We start from the raw sequence: 14,436 nt of genomic DNA, 5'->3' as shown, positions 1-14,436 counted from the left end.
CCCATTCTGCTTTATAGTTTGTCTCAGGAAGAATCTGATAATGGCACGGTATAATATAAGACAAAGAAACGGGCCTATTCTCCAATCCCACCCAAAGTGATCAAAGGTGTTTCATTTTATTTTGATTGATTTCTCGTCTGTTCCTATTCACTGTTTAATTGGAAAGAATTGGCAGAGGGTACTTAGTGTCTAAACCTATTAGAATCAATTTCAAATTTTGTTTACCAAACTCAGATGGGTATTCAGGCTCACAGTCTTAAATAAGCCTAGGATACTTTACTTCTTCCAATTAGGTTACCCGGAATAAGTGACTTTCTTAAAATTGTGTCCAAGTAGAGTCTCAAGGATTTACAACATTGTCTGGTAGATGCTCTTTGAGGTTTTAATGCCTCAGTGGCTTGGAAGAAAGAAAGGACCTCTCCAAGTAGCTCATTTACCACCTGCCTAATGCTGTGTCCATGACAGTTACACAGTCAGTTGAAATAGTGCTAAATTGCCTCTTTGCTCCCAGTCCCTGGACAAACTGATTCCATCCCCCGGCTATCACAACATTGTGGAGAGACAGGCTTAGAAGCTCATACAGTTGAGCCTGTTAGTGAAAATTATGGTGTTTCAAAATGACTGCTGGACTATCTGAGTTCTGAATAGAAATTCTAGGAAATCTAAAGGTTTGTGGACAGCACGTGGGAGTAGATGATGAGGGAAAAGACTCTCCTGCATGTCTTCATTTTTCTGCTGCTGACTCTGTGCCTTTGCTGACCTGTACTGTGAACAGTTGATTGTACACTGTGGATGATTGTATGGTGTGTGAATATATCTCAATAAAACTTAATTTAAAAAAAACAAAAGGTCAACATAGACCATGGGTTACTCCTTTTGAAGGCAGTAAGAATTGATGGGGAAGGAGCCACCACCCCTTTGCTCTAGAACCCTAAAGAGAAGCTATCATTAAAATGAAGAATGTACACTCCTTGACTGTTCTTCATGTGGACCAACCAGCCATATCACAGCAGAGGTGGTGGAACAAGGTGGTTAAGAGTGTGGATGCCGGAATCAGAGTGCTTGAGTTCAAATTCCAGCTGTGTGAGCTTGTGCAAGTCTTTTAACGTCTTTGTGCCTGTTTTCTCATCTGTTAAATGGGGATGGTAATACTACCCAAGTCCTAGAGCTGAATGTAACATGCTTAGAGGTAAATGCTATATAAGTGCTCAAAGCTATTAGAGGCTTACCCAGTTAAAGCCACCTGAATTGGGTATTATAGAAGATAATGTCAGTGTTCTGGCCATATCTCCTTGGCATTCATTCTCTGCGCTGAAGACTCCTATGGCTAGCACTAGCCTGAGGGTTGTTTTTTTTTTTTTTTTTCTATTCACAGATGCATGAAGGCCAAGCTGGAAGTTTGGAAGAGTTTAATTCCCCTGGAACCAGTCTCAAGCCACTGACAGAGAGGATGTTGGTGGATAAATATCCAGTTTCCTCTGCCTTCCGTTGAGATAACTCTAAGGTATGTTCTACACTTCTTCAAAAGCTCCCCAGTGGGATTGGACTCCACTTGCCCACAGTGGTACCTGGCTTGATAACACATCCTTTACTGGGTTTCTTTTCTGCTTGCTTGTTTCACTTCTCCACTCCTCTACTGTTGTTTCCTGGGATCACCTCTCAAATAAATTGCTTGCACTTAAGCCCTTATCTCAGAGTCTGCTTTAGGGGAACCCAAATCAACCCAGGTTCCATGGCTTTTTTGGAGTGTTTCAAGTTACTATTGAATTGTGTGTATTGCTTTTTAAAATTTTAGCAAGACAATATACTTTCTTTAGAATCTCTAATAGGTTTTTATGCTTCTGTATTTGTATATATAGATTTTTTTAGTGGGAAAAAGATCTGGACTTAGAGGACCTAAGCAACTGCCAGAAAAATACATTTTTTATTCTCAGTTTTATCATGTGTGTGTGTATATATATGCACACACACATCATTGTAATAATTAAATAAGATAATCCACATAAAATGATTCTGCAAGGGGTACATTTATTGTGTCATTAGCAGTTACCTCCTTAGTGCTTAGTTTTGTTTTTGGAATTTTCACAACATGATGTGGAGTCTTCATTTCTAATTCTGCAAGATAAAATAGTCATTAATCTTAAAATAAAGAAATAATTTGGCCATATTGTTATGACCTACCTTCTGTTATTTGATTTGGAATAACATTTCAGTTTCACTTTTCAATAACCTTAAATTCCGTGCCATTTTGGCAGCTACCTGATGACCCAGCCGTCTTAAATTGGATGTCTTGTAGCAAGCAGGGAAATGGATTTTTGAGCTGTGTGTCCCAGATCCTATTCTCTAGCTCTAAGTTGCAACTGCATGAGACATTTGAATTAATAAAGTTAAAAATATTTATTTTCCCATTATGCAAACAGTTCATGTAGTGTTTGACAAATGTCTATGCCAAGCATGAGTTTACGAAACTACTAATCCACAGGTAAATTCAAACCTTACAGCTTTTTCCTGTGGATCAAAAATAATGAAAAAGAAATGCATATTCATAAAAAAAGTAACCTTATATTGCTTGCTATATTTAGCTGGTTCAGAAAGAATTGTTCATTAAGAAGTTCACTTACTTTTTAAATATTAAAGTTAAAAAGAAATATGTAATTATTTTGAAAATTTTGCAAACTATCAATTAGAAACAATAAACAATGGGGGGGCTGGCCTATATTCTACATTGAGTGAAAACAACAATTAATATTTTGATGCATTTCCTTCCTTTTTAAAGTGTAGATTTTGTTATTTACAGTGTTGATTGTATGATGTAACATATATTTCACCATAACACGTAACTGGGCATGTGTCTGGGGTTATTCAGTGAGTTTGTCTCAATGCCCAGCACTTTCTTCCAGCTTTTGTGGCTTCCACATCACTGCTGGGCAGCTTCTGTCCCTCCTCTCCTGTTACACACCACCAGGCCCACTCCCAGCTCCAAACCTCTCAGGATGCTACCTCTAGAACAACTATGTGCTGAAGTTTTGTCTTGTTTTTTTTTTTTTATACATATTATTTTTTAGTTTTTAAATTATGTAGTTGTGCATTCATCACCACAATCAATTTTTGAACATTTTCATTACCACACAAAAAAAATAAGAATAAAAATTAATTTATAAAAATTAAACTAAAAAAGAACATACAAAACTATAACTATATAGCTTACATGGTGTGATTGTGTGATTGTGAAAACCTCATGGCTCCTACTCCCTTTATCCAGTGTATGGGCAGATGAGTAGAAAAATGGGGACAAAAATTAAATGAATTTATAGGGAGGAATGGGGGATGGGATGTTTTGTGTGCTTAAGTTTTTTCAGTTCAGCACCAGACCTCTGCTTCTTTAGAGATAGAGTTGCTCTCTCATCCCTGGTGCTGTGATTGTATCTGTGCCACATCACATTTGAGGATGGTGGGATGTATTTCTCTCTTCTTTCCTTTCCTTTCCCCTTGTTATGGATTGTATTGTATATCCCCAAAAGATATATTCAAGTTCTGACACCTGGTCCCACGAATGTAATGCTTTTTGGAAATAGGATCTTCAAAGATGTTATTAGTTAAGATGAGTCCAAACTGAATTAGGGTCCTTATAAGAAGAGGAAATTTGGACACAGTGAGGAGGAGAGAGACTGAGAGAGAAAGAAGATGGCTGTGTGATGGAGGCAGAGACTGAGTTTTCCACAAGCCAAAAAATGCCATGGATTGCCAACCTCCGGAACCCTATAGACTTCAGAAGAAGCCTCATCCTGCCAACACCTTTCTTTCAGATTTGTAGCCTCCAGAACTGTGACACAATAAACTCCTGTTGTTTTAAGCCACCCAGTTTGTGCTACTTTGTCATGGAAGCCTTAGCAAACTAAGACAGCCTGAACAGCTATTTGCTAAGTAAGGTTATAACGAAAGCATAAGTTCCCTGTGGGTCCCTGCCAGATTCCATTCTTTCTCTTTAAAATTGGATAGCCAGGTTTTGTTCTGTTTTGTTTTGTTTTGTTTCGTTTTACCTGTTATTATTTTTTTTTTAAATCAATGTATCAAGGTGACTGGTGGCATGGAATTTTAAAATATAACATGACCCCTTCTTTTTCTAGAGACCAAGCCAGCAGGTCACCTTAGATAAATTTTCCTTACTATGGGGAAAATATGTAATTGACTGTCTTACCTTAGTTATGTAAATGTTTTGTGCTTGGGTCACGATTAGGCAACAACAGGATGGCTGAGTCTTTGAGGCCTAGGGCAGAGGGATCTCAAGAGACAGAGGCTTTGCTACCCTGTGGAACTCCCATCAGGTTCACAGCCCTGGCTGTGGCAGGGCCAACAGCGCTGCCTCTGACCCAGGGTTGTCTCTCTTGAACGATTCAGATCTTTCGACTATGTAATTGTGATTATAGGATACCAGACTCCCTGCCAATATGGGTATGTGGGGTTTTAAGCAATTAATTAGAATAATAAAAGGGACATGGCTATGTTTATACCTCCAGGCTGGTGAAGCAAGTTACTGTTATTCAATAATGCTGCATGTTATTATGATCCTTAGTGGCTGCCTAGCAGCCTCCTGAGAGAATAGGCCATATTTTATTTTCTTATTTCTCCATTACTGGACATTTAGGTGTTTTGCATGAGGCATTTCTGAAAGAACCTTGTTTTGTTTTAGCACTATTAGTGTAATAGTGGCAGGAATATATTTCCTAGATGTTAAAAATATGCAGCTATAATGTAAAAGAAGCCATGTAGAACACAAACATTCTTCTTTGAAGAATGCCAAGGTTAGCTTCCTTTCTTCTTGTATTCTGGGGGTGCTAGGAACATGGGCATGAGAAGGAGAAGGGGCTCAGGGAGCCATTTGTGCAGACCACCTTAACTAATAATATCTTTGAAGCTCTTATTTACAAAAAGGGTCACATTCATGGGACTGGGTGTTAGAATTTGAATATATCTTTTGGAAGTATATAATACAATCCATAACAAAGGGAAAGGAAAGGAATGAAGACAGAATTTTTCCTCTTGGGAAAGAAGAAAGATGGTGCAGCTGTACCATTTTACATTCCCACCAACAATGAATGAGTGTTCCTATTTCTCCACATCCTTTCCAATACTTATTTTCTGTTTTTTTTTTTAAATAATAGCCATTCAATGGTTATGAAATGGTATCTCAGTGTGATTTTGATTTGCATTTCCCTAATGGCTTATATTCTGGTTTGCTAATGCTGCCATTTTGCAAAATACCAGAAATGGATTGACTTTTATAAATGGAGTTTATTTGGTTACAAAGTTTGCAGTCTAAAGGCCATGAAAATGTCCAAACAAAGGCATCAACAGTAGGGTACCTTCACTGAAGAACACCAATGGCATCTGGAAAACCTCTGTTAGCTGGGAAGGCACGTAGCTGGCGTTTGCTTGCTCTCAGGTTGCATTTCAAAATGGCGTTCTCCAAAATGTCAGCTTTCAATGGCCATCTTCAAAATGTCTCTGTAAGCTGCAGCTCCTCTCCAAAATGTCACTCTCAGTTGCTCTGAGGTCCCTCTGTTTGTGAGCTCTTTTTATAGGACTCCAGTTAACTAATCAAGACCTACCCTGAATGGGCAGGGCCACATTTCCATAGAAACATTCAATCAAGAGGTCACACCCTAATCAAAGGTGTCACTCACAGTTGGGTGGGTCACATCTTCATGGAAACACTCAATCAGAAGGCTCAAACCTAATCAACACTAATATGTCTGCCTCCACAAGATTGCATTAAAGAATATGGCTTTTTCTGGAAGACATAATATATATAAACCAGCACAGCTTATGATGATGAGCATCTTTTCTTGTGCTTATAGTCTATTTCTATATTTTCTTTGGAGAAATGTCTGTTGAGGTCTTTTAGCCATTTTTAAATTGGGTTGTTTGTCTTTTAGTTGTTCAGTTGTAGGAATTCTTTATATATTCTGGATGTCAAACCCCTATTGGATATGTGGTTTCCAAATATTTTCTTTCATCCTTAGGTTGTCCTTGTACATTCATGATGAAGTCCTTTGATGCACGAAAGTTTTTAATTTATCTATTTTTTCTTTTGTTACTCATGATTTTGATGTAAAGTCTAAGAAACCATTGCCTAACACAAGGTCCTGAAGGACCTTCCCTATGTTTTCTAATAGGGTTTCTACAGGTTTGGTTTTTAAATTTAGGTCTTTGATCCATTTTGAGTTAATCTTATATATGGTGTGAGGTAGGAGTGACAGACTCTCTCAACTTTTGTTTATCTGAGAATGTCTTAATCTCCTCCTCATTTTTGAAAAACAGCTTTACCTGATGTAAAATTCTTGGTCAGTCTCCCGGGGAGGAATGTAGACCTGGCATCATGGGACGGAGAACATCTTCTTGACCAAAAGGGGGATGTGAAAGGAAATGAAATAAGCTTCAGTGGCAGAGAGATTCCAAAACGAGCCGAGAGATCACTCTGGTGGGCACTCTTACGCACACTTTAGACAACCTTTTTTAGGTTCTAAAGAATTGGGGTAGCTGGTGGTGGATACCTGAAACTATTAAACTACAACCCAGAACCCATGAATCTAGAAGACAGTTGTATAAAAATGTAGCTTATGAGGGGTGACAGTGGGATTGGGAATGCCATAAGAACCAAACTCCACTTTGTCTAGTTTATGGATGGATGTGTAGAAAAGTAGGGGAAGCAAACAAACAGACAAAGGTACCCAGTGTTCTTTTTTACTTCAATTGCTCTTTTTCACTCTAATTATTATTCTTGTTATTTTTGTGTGTGTGCTAATGAATGTGTCAGGGATTGATTTAGGTGATGAATGTACAACTATGTAATGGTACTGTAAACAATCGAAAGTACAATTTGTTTTGTATGACTGCGTGGTATGTGAATATATCTCAATAAAATGATGATTAAAAAATAAAATAAAATAAAATAAAATAAAATAAAATGACACCAAATGGTGGCATTAAGTATGTTATGTAAAATGCCTAAAATTAAATGAATACATTTTTGAGTATACTTAATATATTAAGGAACAGATCTTAAATTTGGACAAGTAATTATGAAGGTTTGTAATCTTTGGTAAACCAGAAATGATTCTTCTTACCTACTATGCAGCTCCTCCTGAAGGCAGCTGATTATATTTAAAAAGAGCAACGGAAACAAAGAGAGGTATAAGTGGCCCTAAATTACCTGGAAGGTAACTTTGGAAATCAAAACTCTGTATTTATTTGATATGTCTGTAATTCCCATTTGTAAGAACTACATAAATGGAAAAAAAAAAAAAAAAAAAAATTCTTGGTCAGCAATTGTTTTCCTTCAGCACTTTAAATATTTCATCCTGCTGTCTCCTTGCCTCCATGGTTTCTAATGAGAAATCAGCATTCCATCTTATTAACTGTCCTTTGTACATAACACATACCTTTTTGTTTTGCAGTTTTCAGAAATCTCTCCTTGTCCCTGGCATTTGACAGTTTGACAGCTATGTGTCTGGGCACAGTTCTTTTCAACTTTATGCTATTTGGGGTGTGTTGGGATTCTTGAATGTGTATATTCATGTCTCACTGAATTTGAGAAATTTTCTGGCATTATTTCTTTGAATATTCCTTCTGCCCCTTTCTTTTTCCGCCTGCTGGGACCCCCATAATGCATATAACGGTATGTCTGATGGTATCCCACAGGGCCCTTAGGCTCTGTTCACTTTTTTTTCATTCCTTTTTCTTCCTGCTCCTCAGCCTGAATCATTTCAATTATCTTATCTTTGAATTCACTAATGCTCCCTTTGGCCAGTTCTAATCTGCTGTTGAAACTTCTAGGGAACTTTTTACTTCAATTATTTTGATCTTCAACTCCAGTATTTCTGTTTCATTCCTTTTCAAAATGTGTATTTCTTTTTTGTGATTCTCATATTGCTCATTCATTATTTCCCTGATATCCTTTAGTTTTTTCTCTGTATCTTCCTTTAGCATTTTGAACATGTTGAAGATCATTTTTTTAAAAGTCTTTGTTGTTTGTAAAATCTCATATTCCTTGTTGATGGTTTCTGAACTTTTATCTTGTTCCTTTGGATGGGCCATCATTTCCTTTCTTTGCCTTGTAATCTTTTGTTGCACACACTATTTCAATATTTTAATTTATTATCTCTGGAATTTAGTCCCTGTGCTGTCTGTTCCTTAAGTGTTTATCCAGTTAGTGATATGAAAGAGATTTTCTTGAGTGCCAGGAGCTAAAATACCAAACAAACCAACACAAAAACATTTTTCACAGTCCTTGCAAATTGACTCTGCATTGGCTGGTGCTCTTTTGCTGAGTTTAACCCTTTTCTCAAGATGACCAGCCTGAGGTGAAAGTGAAATACAGGGTTCTCTGCTGTCTTTTCTGAGCCTGAGTCTTGACCTGGGCTTGTACTTGTTCCTGGCCTTAGGAATTCTCTTGTTTACAGGAATCCCAATGTCTCCTCTACACCCTATGAAATAGAACCTACCTTCCATCCCAGGTGCTCTATTTTGTGTCTTAATGCTGGTAATACCTTGCCCCAGGTTGCTTTGACTTAATTGTTCCTGCATTGCTTTAACTGTGTGCAAGGTGCTTTTACCTGCAGGGCAAGTTCTGGGAGGGTGTGCCAGGGAAAAGCATTTTGGTTTAGTCTTTCAAGCTGCTGCACAATTGATTGGCACCAACATACAGGCACCCCTGTATGTGCTGACGTTCCTCTGCTACCCCCAGAACAGGGCCAGGGATCCACAGTGGGAGTACAGGCCGGCTCCACACCACCAGGGAGGGAGTGAAGGAGGGGACAGTAAGGGTGCCACGAGCTTCTCCTGACATTTTTAAAGCTGTATTTTCTTGATTTAGCACTTGCAACTTGGTTTGGTTACTGCAACCTTTTGACTGTTTTCTGGAGTTTTGAGGAAGATGGCTTTCCAATTTTTGCTAGTTGTTCAAAGATGTTTTGGGGGAACAGAACCCTGGAAGGTCTTATGCTGCCATCTTGGTTGACCAGAAGTTTGACATTCCAAAATACTTTTTTTTTAAAATGTCAAGTTATGGAAAAATATTCATGATGTATTGTTGAGTGAAAATTTAAGTTCCACAAAATTTTTTTCAAGTCAGTAAAATTTATATAAGCTTACATGAATGTATGATTTTTCAACTCAATTTCTCATACCTAATAGAAGTGTTCAAACTGAAACTCTGATCCTCTAATTGGGTGGTATTTTTGAATCTTTGAATGAATGAATATCTCTACCAAGTACTCAGGGGACAGATACAAGCCTTTGTAGGCATTCCAGAGTTATAGGATCAGATTTTCATAAATTTACCATACCCATTTTCCTATATGAGAAAATGTGTAATGATATTTGTACTTAACCTATATAAAGAACATAATGTCCTAGATATTATAATACAAATCTATTACATATATTAAAAGCGTAATTTCATAATACAAATATCACAATACAAATGTGGTTCTTTGTGAAATGATGTTATGCTGTTTCAAGATATTATTATTCCTGATGGTGATTATGTCATCATCTACAAATAACAACATAAATAATAACAAAAATGAAGCAAAAAAAAAAAAACACTGATATCAAAGGAGACCGTAATACTCTGGAGTAGAAAGGAGACAACTTTAGGCCTGTATATCTGAGTACCTATTATTACTCTTGCTTCATCTCCCTCTAACTGCCAACCATTTGAGAACCATTGAAAAATGAGAATGTAAGTGCCACTTTCAAATTGGAGAGTTTGGGGAACTATAGAATGAGTTTTGTGGGTGTCCACCCCGTGAAAACATTTGTCATTGCTGAACATAGTGGACCATGGTTATCCAGTCAGTCCCAGGCGCCTCACCTTGAAAGGGAGGCCCATTAGGAGCAGCCACCCTGGAAATTTGGGTCTATCTTTTATTTGTTTGTTTGTTCACCTATTTATTTATCTTAGACATGAGAAATTAATTTTCTGCTACAACACAGAGATTTAATTTAAGAAGTTTTATTTTTGTGGGCATTAAGAGGAAACTGACGGATGAGCTTGGCCCTGGCATCATGGGATTGAGAATGCGTTCTTGACCACAAGGGGGAAAAGAAATGAAACAAAATAAGGTTTCAGTGGCTAAGAGACTTCAAAGAGAGTCGAGAGGTCATTCTGGAAATTAGTCTTATGCAAGCTTCAATCAGATATTGCAAATTGCCACAGTATGCCAAGCCCCAACCAACAATATTCCTGAAAACCCTAAAGAATACCCTGGGCTCTATCTAAGACTCTATAAATGTATTACTTAATAAAGTTGTTTTTTCAGAAACTTAAGGTGTCCAGATTGTTCCTATCCTGGATAGGCCCTGAAACGCAGAGGTACTAGTCTCTCCAAGAATATCAACCTGTTCCATTCCTCTATACTGTAAGGTCAACACCCCTTTCCATCGTGAAGAACCTAAGATGGTCACTGCTCAGATATCCCTGAAGATTGAGAGAATGATCAAATAAGAGGGAAGAGATGTAACTGAGAAATTAGGATTTGACAAATGATTACAACTACTGACTCATTACATAAATATTTCTTGTTAGTTTCTAGTGTATCAGAATAGCCAGAAGGAAATCCCTGAAATTGTTGAACTGTAATCCAGTAGCCTTGATCCTTGATAATGACTGCATAACTATATAGCTTTTATCGTGTGACTGTGTGGCTGTAAAAACCTGTGACTGACCCTTCCTTTATCCATGGGTAGATGATTAATAAAATAAAGACTTACACAGAAAAAATGAAACTGATTGATTGAAAGAGGAGATAAAGCTCAGGACACACGTTATTTGATGATAAAAGAAGTATCTTAAGAGGAATGAGTTCTCTACAATTTAATAAAGTGCATTTAACATATGTTTTCACATTTGAATCTCAGAACATCCTCTCAAGGCAAGTTAGAGAAGTATTATTATTCTCCTGCTATCAGTGAGGAAGCTGAGACTCAAAAAGCTTAAGGGCCATGTCCCTGGCAGTAGAACTTGTAAAACCCAAACGCATTCTCCCTGTTCTCCACTTTACCATGCTGCTGTTGAAGGTGCCAGTGTCTTAGAATTTCTAAGTCTTTCTATCCAGTCATTCAAGCATAGTCCCAGAAAATCTTTGTAAGGGAAAATGAATGTCTTTCCTGAAATTCAGAGCCTCTAATGTATTTGTGTCATCAATATAGTTCCAATTACAAATAACACAAAAGCTGAAGGCATTTCTTTCATTTTCTTTTTCTTTCTCATTCCCCTTTATAAACATCCAAAGTATTCTTGTTTTTGTTTTTCACAATGCTTTTACCTAGGAAAAAGGGACATAGAAATTCTTGTTCTTCATTAAGCCTTATACCCTGGCTGCTTTTTACTTCCATTTGTTTTTAAAAGTGTTTTCTGTTGATTTGAGAGGTTACCCTGACTCCCTTCTATATGAGCTCAGAGATTTTAAAGTTTTATCTTCTGGTTTCTAGCCACAAGGCTTCTTGATGGAAAACTGTAACAAGAAAAAAGGTCTATTCCCTTTTGAAATGCTTTCCACACAGAAAACCTGGGAGAAAAGTTGTGGCATATGTTAGAGGCTCCAGTTTCTAGGAGCTGGGCCAGAAAGGTGATTCTCTCTGCTTTCCAGCATCAGTTTCCTTATTTAAAACCCCATTCTCAATGGCCAAGAAGAAGAAATAGAATTGCTTCCAAAATGGATGATGCTTCCTGGTTGTCAGAGCAGGAGTGAGAAGGCAGAATGCAAGGGACATAAAATAAGAGTGTGTGTGTAGGGGCATATGTGTCAAAAGCTGGGGTTCTGATGCAATCTACAACACAAGGCACATTTTCAATTTCAAGTAGGAATGAAGGAAAGTGAGTATATCTCTAGAGAAGATGTCAGCAAACTTTTTCTGTATAGGGAAGGCTAATCTGTTTTTAGACTCTGTGGGCCATATAGCCTGGGTCGCAAATACTCAACTCTGCTATTGTAGCATAAAAGCAGCTTTAGACAACATGTAAACGAAGGAGCATTTCTGGGTTCCAATAAAACTTTATTTGTGGACATCAAAATTTGAATTTTATATAGCCTTCATATGTCATGAAATATTATTTTTATTTCCTACCAGTAAAAAACGTAAAAACCATTTTTAGCTTACGGGCTGAACAAAAATAGGCAGTGAAACAGATTCCGCCCATAGAGTGTAATTTTCCAATATTTGCACTAGAGGAAAAAGCAATAGTGCTAGAATGGAGTAGTATGAAAATGTAGGAATTTTTTTTAAATTATTCTATGAAGTGATAACTAGATGAGCATATGTCCCCTTGTGCTGCCATTCTCCCTCTAAAAAAGTACTAGAAAGAAAAAAACATTTATATTGATTATAACTTCATCTCCTTAAAATTTACTAAATTCTGAAATTTCAGCAAGGGCTGTGTTCTGGTGTGCTAGAGCTGTCATTATGCAAAATACCAGAAATGGATTGGCTTTTATAAAGGGGATTTATTAGGTTATAGATTTACAGTTCTAAGGCCAAAAAAGTGTCCATACTAAGGCATCAACAAGAGGATACCTTCAGTGAAGAACAGCCGATGGCGTCCAGAACACCTCCGTCAGCTGGAAAGGCACAGGGCTGGTGTCTGCTGGTCCTTTGCTCCAGGTTGTGTTTCAAAATGGCTTCCTCCAAAATGTCTCTGGCCTTTTGTCTCTCTTAGCTTCTCTCAGCTTTCTGCTTGGTTCTCCTGGGGCATTTCTTTCTAAGCATCTGGGAGTCCTCTCTTAGCTTCTCCAAGGCAAACTCTAGGTCTCACCCACAGTTGGGTGAGTCACATCTCCATGGAAACACTCAATCAAAATGATCCACCTAACAAGATTGGATTAAAAGATCATAGCTCTTCTGGGGTTCATAACAGTTTCAAACTGGCACAGGCTATGTCAAAATTTACCACCGAGTATCTTTTGGAAGTTTAGTTGCATGGCCAGCTTTGTATTTAAGAGCTACAGACTTCGACTAATATAGAGAAGTCTGGTGCCCAAAGGAAAAAATGTCTCTTTTCAAAATGGCATTTATTTGATGGAATGAGCAATCCCTACCCACACTGTCCCTGATGGGATTGTATCAAGAATCCATACCAGTACATCACTGGTTTAATTTTCTGCTCTGTAATTAAAAAACAATAACAAAAACTCTCCCATACTGTTAAAAACATGGGCTTCCTTGGAATCAAATAAAATACTAATTAAGAATGCCAAAATATCCTGTATGTGTGGGGAAAGAACCTGAGTTTCTAACTGGATTCTACAAAAGGAAAAAAAATCTCATTATCAAAGCAAGCCATTTTCACTAATGAGTGGAATTTAAGATGAATATCAATACACATCCGTGGATCTTCATTTTAAAAGCCCCCCACCCCCACCCCGCCCTCTTATGTCCTTAATTGTCTCTGTAATTATGATACTCAGATGTAGTGGGCTGTAATTTGAAAAGAATTGTGGACTATGATCATAAACACAAATCTTTCCACTTAATCATTACACTTAATCTCAGCCATGGCCATTAAGGTAGATGTTGACAAGTAGAAGTGAGAATCATCCGGATCCTTGCTACTCAAGGTGGGCCAAAGACTAGGAGCATCAGTCACCTGGAATCTTGTTGGAAATACTGAATCTCAAGTCCTACCTCAGACTCACTGCGTTAAAATTTGCAATTTAACAAAATCCTCAAATGATTTGTATGCATATTAAAGGAAGAGACACACTGAGCTACAGCAAAGGTTTTTAACCCTGGCTACACATTAGACTCCCCTGTGGGGCTCCCAAAAATCCCAGTGCCCAGGCTGTATCCCAGAAAGTCTGGGAATGAGACCTGGGCATAAGTATTTTTTAAGGCTCTGTAGGCAATTCCAAAGTGCAGCCCAGGCTGAGAACCACTGGTCTAGCTGGTAGGCTGAACATATTTTTCTCTGAGGGTAAGAAAAGAATACTCATTATCAAGTGGGAACAAGTTCTCTAGAACTAGAGGACTTATTAGAAGTGTTAAAAAGGTCAGCATGGCATATATTAAAAGGGTGACTTTAGAGAACTATTTCATTATTTGAGGGATGGGAAAGCAACCCATCTCAAGCTAGGTGACCAGCTCCGTTTCTTTAGTCTTTGCCTTTTGAATAAACCTTATAATTTAACTGATTCTGTATTCTCCATGAAATGCTACCTGATCTTAACAAAGCTTTCTAAAAAGGCTCTCTTGTGGGATAATAACTTATTGCCTCTCTTTTTTTTTTTTTTTTTTTTTTTTGTTGAGGAGGAAGGGGGATAAATTAGTGGTTGTGAGTTTTGGTAGCACAAGCAAAGATTTCACTTGTTTAATTAGATTAACCAGTCGTTGAGTCCTCCTGTCTGTAGCTTAGAACTAAACCTGAGAACACAGACG

Source organism: Choloepus didactylus, chromosome 10 (genome assembly GCF_015220235.1).
Source record: "Choloepus didactylus isolate mChoDid1 chromosome 10, mChoDid1.pri, whole genome shotgun sequence".
Lineage (NCBI taxonomy): Eukaryota > Metazoa > Chordata > Mammalia > Pilosa > Megalonychidae > Choloepus > Choloepus didactylus.
Note: the sequence above shows the minus strand (reverse complement) of the source record.